At 45.1% G+C, this 14,069-nt stretch overlaps 1 protein-coding gene across 9 annotated transcripts in view; it reads left to right on the forward strand.

The window, feature by feature from the left end:
* The window catches only part of RGS6 (regulator of G protein signaling 6), a 622,010-nt gene that overhangs the window by 183,022 nt on the left and 424,919 nt on the right, over positions 1–14,069 (forward strand). The window lies entirely within an intron of this gene.

Genomic DNA, 14,069 nt, shown 5'->3' on the forward strand with positions numbered 1-14,069 from the left:
GGCATGGAAAGCCAAGACACTCTGGGGGAAAAAAAAAAAAACCTAAATGAAAGATCTCCACGAGTGAGATCCTAGTGGAAAGAATGGGTCATCAAAGAAGGAGGTACCTTTCTCTGAAGGGAGGAGAGAACTTCCACTTTGACCATGGCCTTGTCTGCCTTGGCAGCTCATGACAAGAGCCTAGGGTGATTACTGATGCCATAAACAAGAGTGTCAATTTGTTAAGTCAACAACAGGAGTCACTGTACACTTACTCCTCATGTAGGATCTTTGTCCTTAGTGTGCTGTCCATTGAGATTTAATGCTATAACTAGTACTCAAACAGTATTTTTCACTTTATGTTTCTGTGTGGGAGCAAACTGTTGAAATCTTTACTTAATGTATGCTAAACTGATCTTCTGTATATAAGAGAATCGAAAATGAATCTTGATGTGACTGGAAGGGGAGAGGGAGTGGATAAGGGGAGGGTTGTGGGTTGGAGGGACGTTATGGGGGGGAAGCCATTGTAATCCATATTCTGTACTTTGGAAATTTATATTCATTAAATAAAAGTTTAAAAAAATAGAAAAAAAAATGTCTAGAAAGAGGACCTTGCTAGCCAGAACTCGCCTCACATGGCCATTCCTGACCTACTTGTATAAAGAAAGGATAGAATTCTGAGGACTGATGTATGTCATGCTTTCCAGGAGCAGCTTTTTCCCCAGGAGTCAGTTGGTGACGTTGGGAGGCGTGTTTAGTTGTCACAGCTAGGACACTCCTGCCTTTGGTGTTTAGTGGGTAGACTCTGCAGAGGCTACTAAGCATCAAGTAATGCAGAGGAAAGCCCCAGAAACAAAGCATTATTCAGCCCAAGATGGAAATGGTGTCAAGGTTGAGAGACCTGGACAGAGAAATGGAGACCTCGCCATCAGACCATGGGCCATGGGACCAAGGGTTGCTGAGGGGATGTATGGATCCTGTATGCACCACTAAGTGTACTCATTATAGCAATGCAACCCCAACTGCTGCTTAAAACTGAACACATTAAATATAATGCTGCTCTCTAATTCTTTCCTGGTGGTTTGATTTGCCAAACTTTCTGCTAAAGTGAATTCGAGTGAATTTAAGAAGGTACTTGAAAAAACCAAAGCAAGGAGAAGGGAAAGGAAGGAACCAGAAGGCCTGTATGCTGCTTGACTTGGGGTCAGAGGAAGTGCTGAACGGGGAACATGGCCTGAGTTAGGCAACATGGCTCTCAGTCTCATCCTTGGGCACTGGGTGTGACGGTTGTTCTGGATTCGCGAAGTGATTCACTAGTATTTGTACCTCCAAGCTTTGGGGTTTGAGAATTGACAGTCATTGGATGAAACCGCACATTGAATGGCCCTTGCATTTCTTTCTTCTTAAAGATAGTGATTTTAGAACTAATAATATCCTAGGATATTCTCAGTTAAGCAGGTAAGGGCTTTCTGTAAATCCTAGCATGATTGCTCAACTCTGAGAAGGTCTTTGACTGTCTTCAGCTTTGGGTACCCCATCTGCAAAATAAATTGAATTATGAGCTCTCACAGTTCCTGTAATTCCCCTCATTTGAGATAAGAAATAGCCTTTTGTTAAGTCAACAACAGGAGTTACTGTGCACTTACTCCCATTGTAGGATCTCTGTCCTTAATGTATTGTACAATGTGAATTAATGCTATAACTAGTACTCAAACAGTACTTTACTTTGTGCTTCTGTGTGGGTGCAAACTGTTGAAATCTTTACTTAATATATACTAAATTGATCTTCTGTATATAAAGATAATTGAAAATGAATCATGATGTGAATGGGATGGGAGAGGGAGCAGGAGATGGGGGGGTTGTGGGGGGAGGGAAGTTATGGGGGGGAAAAAGCCACTGTAATCCAAATGCTGTACTTTGGAAATTTATATTTGTTAAATAAAAGTTAAAATAGAAAAAATAGCCTTTTCCCTGTTGAAGACAGGCGTGATTCTGGAGGTAGCTGCCATGAGCATTGCTCATGCTTTTATTGTTTCTAGCAATCAATAGGCAGCACATCAGGTGAAATCTCTCAGGTCTGCCCATATCTGGTCCAAGCTCATGCATTGATTTTGTTTGCTGCTGCAACTTGTGTGTGTATAACAAACAGAGACTAAAGTTAATTTTCACTGGCTCAGTATATTACTTTATGGCTGCTTGTCTTCCTGAAGCCTAAGTTCTCAAAGAATAAATGAAGCTGTGTAATCATCAAAATATGTGAGCATGTGCAAAGCCTTTCTGGGAGGGTGATGTTTTTGTGCGTGTGGTGGTTAATCTTCAGTCCCCCAGCAGTAACAGGGAAATGGGCTACATTAGTGCCAGCATCAGCCTGGACACACAATCATCACCCCTGGGTGCTTTGCTTAGAAGAGCTTTCTAGCCCACAGCACGGTGGGAATTTCATGTGCGTGTATGTAGAACCACTGAGCATATGGTTGTGCCTTGGCATCTGCAGTGGATTGGTTCCAGGGACCTCTGTGGATGAAAAAGCCCACAGATGCTCAAGTCTCCTGTATAACAGAGCGTGATACCTGGGGTCATCCAAATGTCCTTGAAAAATGTCAATTTTGAAAAAATTAAGAATGGATTTCAAATTTTTTTGTACCCAAATAAATTCACACTTTAATTTTTCCATGAACTTACCCAAGTACCTTCATTTGTGCATGTAACCTATACTTTAAATCACCTCTAAATTACTTGTGATGCCTGGCACAATGTAAATACTATGCACGTAGTCGTTATACTGTGTTGTAGGAAATAATGACAAGAAGTCTGCAATTCAGTTTGACCTTTTTCAGGTATTTTTGACATGTGATTAGTTGAATCCATAGATAGAGAACCCATGTATATTGAGGGCTAATTGTAATTATTGTGGCTACAGTAAGACACTGGGAATCCAGAAAGCAGGTGGAGAAGGTATTGATATTTATCAACTGCCTTTTCCATGACAGCCACTTAGGTACTTTATATTAATTGTATTTGGTTGTCAGCATCACCTTAATTTATGGATGAGAAAACTGGTGCCCAGAGAGGTTAAGTAACTTGTCCAAAATCTGTCCATGTTTATTGGCAAAAGCAGAGATATCAACCAGGGGTGCTCCGGTTCAGCAAGAGTGGGCTTCAATTTAGAAACACCAAGCACCTGGGCCCAGATAGGACACAGAGCCCAGCCCAGGGGCTCACCTGGCTCATTATTTCCAGTCATTCAGAAACTGAGGTCATGCCTGATAGCAAGAGAATAAGCATCAGGAATGGTAAAGGACACTCCGGAGGAAAAATCTTCCTGAGTCATAGCGTGTTATCTTTGCTTCATCTCAATAAATAGAGGTATACCTTCCCTGGATCCATTCCTGTGTGTCTCCCTGCCTCCTACCGGCTTCTTGCTGATGGTGTAGTGTTTATTTCTGCTCTCTTCCCTTAGAGACATATTAAGTCGTTGTAAAAAGAAACTCAGAAGTAACATGCACTGAACTATGGCTGTCTTGGAAAGACTCCAGTTGAGCTATGTGTGCATCCAGAAATGCAACACACCATTGGCCGAAGTCCGTCTCTCACACCCTGCTGATAAGATGTGATAGGAGGTAGAGCTGTTCTCTCAAAGTGTTCTGGGTTTCAGAGACAGTTGCTCAGGGCCATCTACGCCCTCCATTGGTCAATAGGCATCAGAGTTTTTTGTCCACAGTATCTGGCTTTGCAGTCTGGTTGTTAGAGCTGTCTGTGTCTTGTACCTCACTGATGGCCTCCGACAGAAAGGGTGCAGAAGTTATACTTTCAGCTGCTTATTTGTATGTAACCTTGAAAAGGACCTCAGTGATTTTGTTTTCCAGTTAAGCCCTTCTTCCTTCTTCCTTTCTTTCTTCTGACATCTCTCTTCACCTTCCTACCCAGTATCATAGCATACTGAATTCTTCTCTGAGCCCTGTACAAAGGAGGTTTGCAACTCATTTGAGCCACAGGTTCTGATGGGCCATCTACTCTCTGAACTTTTCCATCTCTGGGTTGCAACTATGACCTCCCTCCCCAGCAAAAATCCACACCCAACTGAGTGGGGCATGGAAGAGGTTTGTTTGATGTTAGTTTCTGAAACGTCTAAAGCAGACTAGTTCTTCAGCAGTTCAGTGGAAGAAAAAAATTCCTGTGAACTGCGTCTTAAAAGCATGGGATGATAAAAGTCAGAAGACTTCCTCTTGATTCAGTCTCTAATCAGTCCCCTCAATGGTATCTGAATTGCTGTCGCTAACAAGCGAGGTTAGCACAACAGTCAATTGTTCTGATGACTAAATACTTGAGTATCTTCCGTGAAATGGGCGCTGCTCTGTCCTGAGGACCAGAAATCTAAAATGTTGACTTAGGAAGATGCAGGGTATTTTTCCTGAGTATTTTTTTAACCTCTTTGCTGAGATGAGATGAAATGGATTTTTTAAAATGCAATGAATATTTTGAAATAATGAAAACATGAATAAATGGGAATACATACAGCATGGGTGAGTGCTGGTAATTTCTGTGATTAAGAGAGGAAAGATAGAGTGATTGCAATACCTAGTTAGCAAAATTTGGAAACGTGCATACTTCAACAATGGACTTTTTTTTCCAAAGAAGGCAACACACAGAAGCTTTAAATAGTGATTATGGTGTGGGGGTGAGATATGCATGTGAGTAAATAAATATTGGTCATGTTCTAATTTTTGTAGTATATCATAAGTTCATGGTTCTTCATTAGGTTATTTTTTAAAACCCACATATGGAGCAATGATGATCATTTCTCCTACATGTGAGCTAACATTGTTTATCCAGGATCCTATAAAAATAGCACAGATGAGGTCATCAATTCCAACTCTGCAATTTTTAAAGTTTCTGCTGTCCATAATTGTTCTTTGAGTGGATAGCGCTGACCCTGCAGGAGCAAACAGGTCCTTGGCTCCTTAATGGGGGAAGTGATGATCAGGTGGACATGGGAACTGTATTCAGAGAGGGCCCAATGAGGAGGAGTCTCTGCTTCTGACTTGAGAAAACAGAAGGCTGGGAGTTCTTCAGCATTTAAGACAAAACAGTCTTGAAATGAACGCAGCTGCCCCACCCCTGCTGTTGCCAGCCTGTTTCTGTCCTGAGCCACCGTGATCTTTTGAGAGCTTAAATTAGTTCAAGTCCTTCTGCTGAAAAGCCCTCCAGTGGGTCCCTGTGGCTCTTAGAATAGCATCCACCAGTGCTGCAGGTGCTGCAGGGCTCGGCCACCTGGCCTCGGCCTGGGTCCCCACCTCGCCTCGGGCCATGTGGACTTCTGTTCAATACTTTCTGGTCACTCTGGCTCTCTCTGTTCCTCAGTCGCCCTGAGCTCATCTCCGCTGCAGGTCCTCCACGTGTGCTCTTTGCTCTGGCTAGGATGTTCGTGCTCCAGTTGTTTGCAAGGCTGGCACCTGTTTGTCATGCACCAAAAGGTCTTCCTGGCCATGCAGTGTGAGGAAGCCCGGCCTCCCCTTTGTGTTAGGTTCATTGCCTTTACTGCTCTCTGAAGTGACTCTGTTCACAACATTGTTGACTTTTGTCTTGATTAGAAATAATTTCCAGGGCCAGCATTGTGGCATAGAGGGTTGAATCTGCTGCCTGCAGTGCCAGCAATCCCATATGGGCAGCGGTTCATGTCCCAGCTGCTCCACTTCTGATCTAGCTCCCTGCTAATGCACCTGGGGAAGCATCGGAGGATGGCCCCAGTGCTTGGGCCCCTGTCACCCATGTGAGAGGCCTGGAAGAAGCTCCCGTTTCTTGACTTTGGCCTGGCCCAGCCTCGGCTGTTGTGACCATGTGGGCAATGAACCAGCAGATGGAAGAACTCTCTCTGTAACTCTGCCTCTCAAATAAAAAAATAAAATAAAAAGCTATCTAATTTCCATGAGGGAAAACAGGAAGCTTAGTTGATTCCCCACTGAAGTCCTAGTGTGCGGAACTCACAGAAGTCAATCCTGTATTGAAATACTCCCCGTGTTACATTTGTCAGTCACTTACATAAGCAAACGCAGTTTTTTCCGAATGAGCTTCTGGCTAGTATGGGGGAAACCTTCCTGTTTCTCTGGAATAATGCTACCAATAAGTGCACAGAGCTAGAATGGTATTGAATAAATGCTGTGACCCACTAGTGTACATGGAAATGTTGCCAGCAGAAGTAGGCCAACATCAGGTGACCCGAGTTTGTATTTCTACACATGGTGTATTAATTTCCTGATGATGGAAACTGGGTTAATGACTCCACAATGTGCATTTCTTGTTAGGAATGCGAAGATGACTTGCTGTATCCAATTTGTCTTTTCTTAGCTGAGAAATCACTCTTGAATTTTAAAAGCAGCTTGCCTGGACCCTATTTCCTGGTCTTTGGATGGAAATGGTTTAGGAAGAAAAAGTATTTACTAGAATCAGATATTTAAAACGCTTTATGCACGTTTCATATGCTAATGCATTTCAGTTCTTTGATTTTTTGCCATGTAATTCTAACTCCAGAATGCAAAGGTGATTCTGGTCCCTTCTCCCAGCCGCTTCCCTTGCCCAGATCTTGCCCCCCACCCAGTTCTTCTTGAGTGGGAGGCTCCCTGGGTGCTCTGGGGGACAGCCCCTTCTCCTCCATTCCTTGTTTCCCATTCCCAGTAGGGGCATCAGCTCCCAAGTGGGCTGATGATAAAGGAGATTGACAGCATTTCTATAGTTAATTGGCACTTCTGTGAGACATGTAGGATGTTAGGTCAATATAACATTTTTTTTATGGTAAAAAAAATTTTTTTTTAATTTGAGAGGGAGGTTACAGACAGAGGAGAGACAGAAAAGTCTTCCATACACTAGCTAGCTCCCCAAATGGCAGCAATGGCCAGAGATAGACTGACCTGAAGCCAGAAACCAGGAGCTTCTTCCAGGTTTTCGACATGGGTGCAGGGACCCAAGCACTTGGCTCATCCTCCACTGGTCTCCCAGGCCATAAGCAGAGAGCTGGATCAGAAGAGGAACAGCTGGGACACAAACCGGTGCCCATATGGAATGCTGGCACTGCAGGCAGAGGGTTAGCCTACCTTGTCACAGTGCCAGCCCCTATGGTAAAAATTCCTGAAAAGCCTTCAGTAGTAGCTAAATATAAAACCTCAGGGGCTGACGCTGTGGCATAGCAGGTAAAGCCGCCACCTGCAGTGCTGCCATCCCACATGGGCACTGGCTGAGTCCCAGCTGCTCCTCTTCCGATCCAGCTCTCTGCTATGGCCTGGGAAAGTAGTAGAAGATGGCCCAAGTCCTTGGGCCCCTGCACCCACGTGGGAGACCCGGAAGAACCTCCTGGCTTCAGATCGGCTCAGCTCTGGCCATTGCAGCCTTCTGGGGAGTGAACCAGCAGATGGAGGACACCTCTCTCTGGCTCGTTCACTCACTCTCTCTCTGCCTCTCTGTAACTCTTCCTCTTAAATAAATAAATTTTAAAGATAAAAATAAAATAAAACTTCAGTCCTTCTGGTTTTCTTAAAGTGCTTCATTGTTCCTTTATACTATGGGTCCTTGTTGAACCAAGTAAATAATTTTGACTTTGAAGGCAGCTCTTCTTTGAGAAAAATGTACTTATTTATTTGAAAAGCAGAGAGAGCAAGCGAGAGAGAAGCAGAGAACAAACTCCAGTTCACTAGTTTGCTGCCCAAATGCTTGCAACTGTTAAGGCTGGGCCAGGGCCAAAACTGGGAACCAGGAACTCAATCCAGGTGTCTCTTGTGGGTGTTGGGGACCCAAGCTCTTGAGCTCTCACTGCAGTCTCACATTAGCAGGAAGCTGGCGTCAGGATGTAGAGCCTGGAATCAAACCCAGGTCCTCCAGTGTGGGACACAGGTGTACGCAGGGGCATCTTAGCTGCTAGGCTCCGTGCCCACCTTGGCAGCTCTCACTTAAATGACTTACATGACCGTATTCACTCATGGGCCAGTTCCTCTAAGAGAAGGTTCCAGGGAGGGAAGGGCAGTTCCCACAGAGCTTTCTCTGGGGAGAATGCTGGCCAGTACACTTGGAGGAATAGCGCGTCCTCTGGACCTCCTTGGCTTTGTTGACACCTGTCATCAGTGTCTTTGAAATCTGCATAGGATTAGCACTTGTATCCATTCCCGGTCAGTGGATGTCTTCCCTCTTCCCCAGTAGCTCTCATTTCTGGGCACAGAAGTCCTGCTCCTGGTGGACCATCTCCATTCCCATATCAGTTCCAGAGTTCCCACTACAGAAACTCCTCTTATGGAGCATTTGTAGGTGTGGTAGGCTTCCCTGAAGATGGGGAGAGGGAACACAACAAACGTCCATAATGCAAAAGGGCCAGGAAGGCAGTGCCAGCTGGAACTCACTTCCAGTCCCCCCGGCCACAGGTAGGGGCTCTGAGGTACCTGCTTCTCGCAGTCCACTTGCCCTTGCATGGAGCTCTTGGCCATTCCCTGTGTGCCATTGGCCTTCCCTGTAGCTGCACACTCTGCCATAAGCAGCTAGACTTAGGCAATTCCTGGTCTGTAAGGGTTACTGTCACTGACAAGGTCACCTTTAACCTTCGTGTGTGAGGAGGGCATTAGGTGTCTTTAGCTTTAGAGAGGGCACTCTGGAGTGGACAGCACCTGGACCAGATGACATGACCTCCATGACTGTGCAAACTCATCCTTCGATATGGGGCTCAACTCGTCTCCCTCCTTATCTCTGGGCTCCACGCTTCTGGGCTTTCCCTCCCCTATGAGGTTGGCTTTGAGAATGCAACCCCTTTTAAATATGTTGGAATCACTGTGGTACAAGTCTGTCTTGAATCTTCTTTCTCTTACTTTAAAGAGAAGGTTAGCAGTTTGTGCACTATGAAAATGGCCTGAGCTTGCAGGAAACGGAGGCTGTAAAGGGTGGGAGAAGGGGACTGAAGGAGGCAAGCCCGTCAACCCACAGTAGGCTGGAGGCCGCTGTTCCCTGAGGGGCTCGCTTCCTGGGAAGGCAAGTGTATTCCACTGCTCTCCAGCCCTTACAACAGCATGACTTGAGCCATCTGGTATTCTTGAGAAATAGAGCAATCCAGGGGATGGGTCAATTTGCTGTTCTCTAAATCTTTTCTAGAGGAAGTCAGATCATTGAAAACAGGCATAGTTGGATGACATAATTTTAGCTTTGTATAGGAAGACCTTTACTAGTTCAATACTTAGTTCAACAACTTGGGCATTTTCTGAAGGATTGCTATGAGAAGAGTCTACTTGAACAATGTTTCTGTGCTATTTGCTTTTTTAAAATTGACTTATTTTAGAATGTTGTAATTTGAAAGAAAAATTGCAAAGATTGCTCAGACTCCCATTTACCCCAACGAAAATTCCCCATCATTAGCATCTTACATTAGAATAGTACATTGGTTGTAGTTAATGAACCAATACTGATATATTCTCAACTGAAGTCTGTATTTTTTTTATTTCCTTAATTGTAATCTAATATCCCTTTTTCTATTCCAGGATTCTATCTGGAATACATTACATTAATTGTCATTTCCCCCATGTCTCGATTACTCCGCTGCAATTTCTCAGACTTTCCTTGTCTTTTGTTATGAAACACTGCAGGTATGCAAAGAGAGGGAGTGAGAGCGAGAGAATGAGCATGTGTAGAAGGATGGCCACAGTTCAACCTCAGGAGTAGAACATAAAATATGGACAAAGTTCTGTGTCCCCTTGATGATCCTACTCTTCTTGCCTCTCTGAAGACAACCAGTGTCTTAAAGTTTTTTTTTTTTTTGTCTCAATTCTGCTTTGAAACAACTATATATACGATTGCTTTGCTTATTACAAAAAATTTTTTAATTTGTATTGAGGCTACAACTGCTTCTATTCACTGGAACACTCCCAAGTTGCCACAGTGTGTGGGGCCAGGATTTGAAGATGCAGTCCAGGTCTCCCACATGGGTGGCAGGAACCTGGTAACTCGAGCCATCACTGCTGTCTCCCATGGTCTGTGTTGGCAGGAAGCTGGAGTTGAAAGCCAGGCGTTGGACTTGGGCGCTATGATGTGGTGTGTGGCATCTTCACTGCTGGGCTCAATGCCTACTCCCTGCTTTGCATATTTTAAGGTGATATGAATATTATCTTGTAAGCATTTCTCTGTAGTTCGCTTTTTTCCCCTCATAAATTCTTAAAATTTGTGTTGCTCCAGTTGATGTGTTCTAATTTCTGCATCAGATTCCATCATCTGAATCCACTTTCACGTTGACGGACACCTTAGTTGTTGCCACGGTCACCGTGAACCATGCCGGGCAGACCTGTCTTATAGTCACTTTATGCAGGAGCACAAGCATTCTACCTTGGGGTTTGGTGCCAGGGATTTCTCGGTTTCAGATATATCTTTGATAAATAGTTCATTCACTCATCCAATAAATATTGATTGAGCACCTGCAAAGTGTTAGAATCTGAGCCACCTCCCAGAGGTGAAGAGACAAGAAATAATCCCTCCTTCCTCATGTGGTTTATGGTTGATTTGGAAACACTAACATGAAAGAAATGATTAAAGAGACGTACAGTGAGTACAGATGTATTTAATAAATGAGTCTTGGGGGTCATAAAAAGCGTAAAGCATTATTTAGGGATGGTGAACCTTAATGTTTCCTGTATCACAAATTACTGAAACAATTTCCTACCAAGAAAAAGCTACCCTCCTGTTGAATTTACATTATTCCTTTTTATCTAACAATGGAAGCAGTGTTAAGCAAAGTGTTTCTCTTTTTGCCTTAGCCACTAGGAATTTCACACCTGAATACCATGCCCAGCTGTAGTGCCTGGAACATCTCTGTTCCATTTAGTATATTTATGTTGCAGCTATTTAAATAGTTTATTTTCATATTTTATATGCCACATATTGCACCCCAAGGATTACTTTTGAAATAATTGAGGACTAATTCTTAGAAAACAAGATGTTAGGGACAGGCACTGTGGCGTAGTGGGTAGAGCCGCCAGGCTGCTGCCTGCAGGGCCAGCATCCCATCTGGGTGCCAGTTCCCAGATGCTCCCCTCTGACCCAGCTCCCTACTATGGCCTGGGAATGCAGTAGAAGATAACCCAAGTCCTTGGGCCCCTGCACCTGTGTGGGAGATCCAGAAGAAGCTCCTGGCTGCTGCCTTCGGTGCACCTCCGCCTGTTGCAGCCTTTTGGGGAGTGAACCAGTGGATTGAAGACCTCTTTTTCCTGCTTCTGTAACTCTGCATTTCAAATAAATTAAAAACAAGATGTTAACACAGTGCAGGTCGCCCCTGCTTGAGCTTCTCAGGAACAACTCGTTTTCCCTCTGTTGGTTTTCGGGTGTTTTTGTAGGGGTCTTGCTGTACCTGCATGCTTGCTTGGTTTCAGCATCCATTCTGTAACTTATTATCGAGAGTCAATTTGCCCTGTAAATACTTAGGTGATGCTTCGTCTTTTTCATCATCACCCCCCCCCCCACACACACACACCTCCTCAGCAGTGCCAGTTGGTCCTGTTGGCACCTCAAGGTCCATGTGCCTTGCCTTACCTGCTCTCCTTCTAAAGACATTGATAGATTTCTGTGAAATTGTTTACCTTCATTATTATTTAATTCCGGGATTCGGACAACCCACGGAGGAGTAGGAGAGAGAATCAGTGGAATTTTGTGGGGATAAGTGTTGGAGCAAGGCTTGTTTCTGCAGGAGTCTTCCCAAGGCAGGAAGTACAAGAAGCAGGGGGCAGAAAAGGCCGCCGCCCACAAATCATTGATATTTTCCTTACTACTGTGCTTTTGAAAGCCGCGTGCTCTTTTTTCTGATTTGTTTTTTCTTGTTGGACTGTCAGCCTGGGTGAATGGCTCCTCCTTGGCGGTGCTATTTATAGGCTATGTTCTTGGTGTGAATGTGTCGATTAGCCAAACAAGTGGTTGCAGCTGGCAATAGTAGAAACTCATCATCAACCATAAGAACCTGTAGCAGGGTCTGAGGAAAAATTAAATTTGAGCTGCGGTGAGTGAGCTCGGTCTTAAAGGAGCGTGTTGGGCTTTAACTAATCATTGAGTACAATCAAGCGGACATGCATTGGGCTGCAGGTAATCACTTCAGGCATCACTGAGGGTTTCCACAGACAGGGGGTGCGTTCTCTCAGGGTTGGTGTAGACAGGTAGTGGCTAGGCTGAATTCGGCGACGTGGCAATGTGGATTCTTCTGTGCTTTCTGCTCGACATTCCTGATGTTCAAGCTGTCATCTTTGTACTCATTGCCTCGTGATTACAAAACGGCTGCTGTGACTGCAGGTTTTCTAGGAGGGAGAGGTGAAGGGGTGGTGCTGCTCTCCCTTTCTGTAGTCAGGATGGCAAGGGTTTCATCAGAACTCCCCAGTAGGCAGCTTCTCCTAATTCAAACAATGGCGTCACGGGGCTATACCAGCTTCATGGAAAGCTCATGAGGTTGGGTGTTTAGCTGACACATTAAGATTTCACACAAAGTAGAGGGCGTTAATCGGGAACAGAGGAGAAATGGTCAGGTAACTGGCAACCATTAGCCTATTATATATTGCACATGGGAGCTTGTCATTAAGCACTCAATATAAAATGAATGTCATCATTAAAGTTGGGAAACTGCTTTTCAAAAAAAAATTCCTTATTGATTAGAAAGGCAGAATTATGGAAAGGAAGAGACAGAGTGAGAGATCTTGAATGTTGTGATTCACTCCCCAAATGACCACAACTACCGGGCCACGCTGGGAGCTAGGAACTCCATCCGGGTCTCCCCCGTGGGTACCAGGAACACAAACACTTGCTCTTACCCACTGTCTCTGAGGATGTGCATTGGCAGGAAGCTGGATTGGGAGTGTGAAGTAGCTGGGACTCGAACCAGGCTCTTCAATAAGGGACGTGAGGATCCCATGTGGCTGCTTAGCCCACTGCCCCACAACGCCTGCCCCCATCACATTTTGTTTGTCATGTTCAGTGCACAGTTAAAATGGAAAGACGGGAGATGCTGGTTCACTGTCTGCCGTGAGGTTTGTGCTTATTGACCTTTGACTTGAGGGTGTAAAGGATGTTGGTGGAATCAAGCAAATTCTGGTTTCAGAAGAGTTTCTGTTTTTCCTAGTGAAAAGCTGACCCTTGAAGATCATTAAGCAAAACACAGACATATGAGATAGAACTTACTTCTAAATATATTCACAGAAGACACATCATTTGTTGCCTGAGTTATCTTTAGGGCAATCCCTTGGGGTGGAAGCCCAGAGATAATTAACCATGGTACTGACAAGGAATTTTAAAAGGAAAACGACCTGTGTTCACGTCAGTGTCACTTTCCCATGTTGCCCTAGCAGTCAGAGACCGGTCCTGCATTGCGTGTTCTCATCCTCTGCGCCTTGGCCTCCCTCTCCTGACTGTGTCTTGTAACAAGCCACGGTGGTTCCCTGTGGGGAGCAACTCTGACTAGACTAAGTTACTGGAATTAAGACTTATTCTATGCATCTGCTCTCCCACAATATGGCGCTGGGAGAGGAGTAAACAACTTCTACACAGCTGCCTCCAGTTCGACCAGTAACCTGCAGGAGCTGATCCTGCTCCTGATTGGAGGAGAGCAGCGTACTCGGCGTGTGGGTAGCAGAGTTGGGATTGGTGGAAGAGGACTATAAAGGAGGAGAGAGACAACATGCACCAGGAACATCTAAGGGGAACATCCGGATAACATCTGAGCAGCCCCTGAGAGAGCCGGCCGGCGGTGTGCCGCTCCCCCGCAGAAGTGGGGAAAGTGGCAGGGGGAGCCACCCTTCCACGGAGGTGGAAGGGACAGTAGCCAACCCGGGAAGAACCAGCAGCAAACCCGGGGAGGGCCGAGCAGACGAAAGAACAGCGCAGGGTCCTGTGTCGTTCCTCCGCGAATGGGGGAGTGACAGTTCCCCTTGCGGTGTGTCCTGCTCTCGCTCTGCCTTGGAGTGTGGCTGCCAATGCTGCTACATGACGTAGACTTCACACAGTCTGGCTTCCGGTTTTTGAACCTGTAGATCCTGAGATCAAGGAGGATGTTGTAGAGTTGTTTGTGAGTGGCAGCGTCGGGGTTAACCTCGATTCGGGGAGGA

Source organism: Oryctolagus cuniculus, chromosome 20, assembly GCF_051225735.1.
Source record: "Oryctolagus cuniculus isolate XC-2025 breed Fujian yellow rabbit chromosome 20, ASM5122573v1, whole genome shotgun sequence".
Taxonomy (NCBI): domain Eukaryota; kingdom Metazoa; phylum Chordata; class Mammalia; order Lagomorpha; family Leporidae; genus Oryctolagus; species Oryctolagus cuniculus.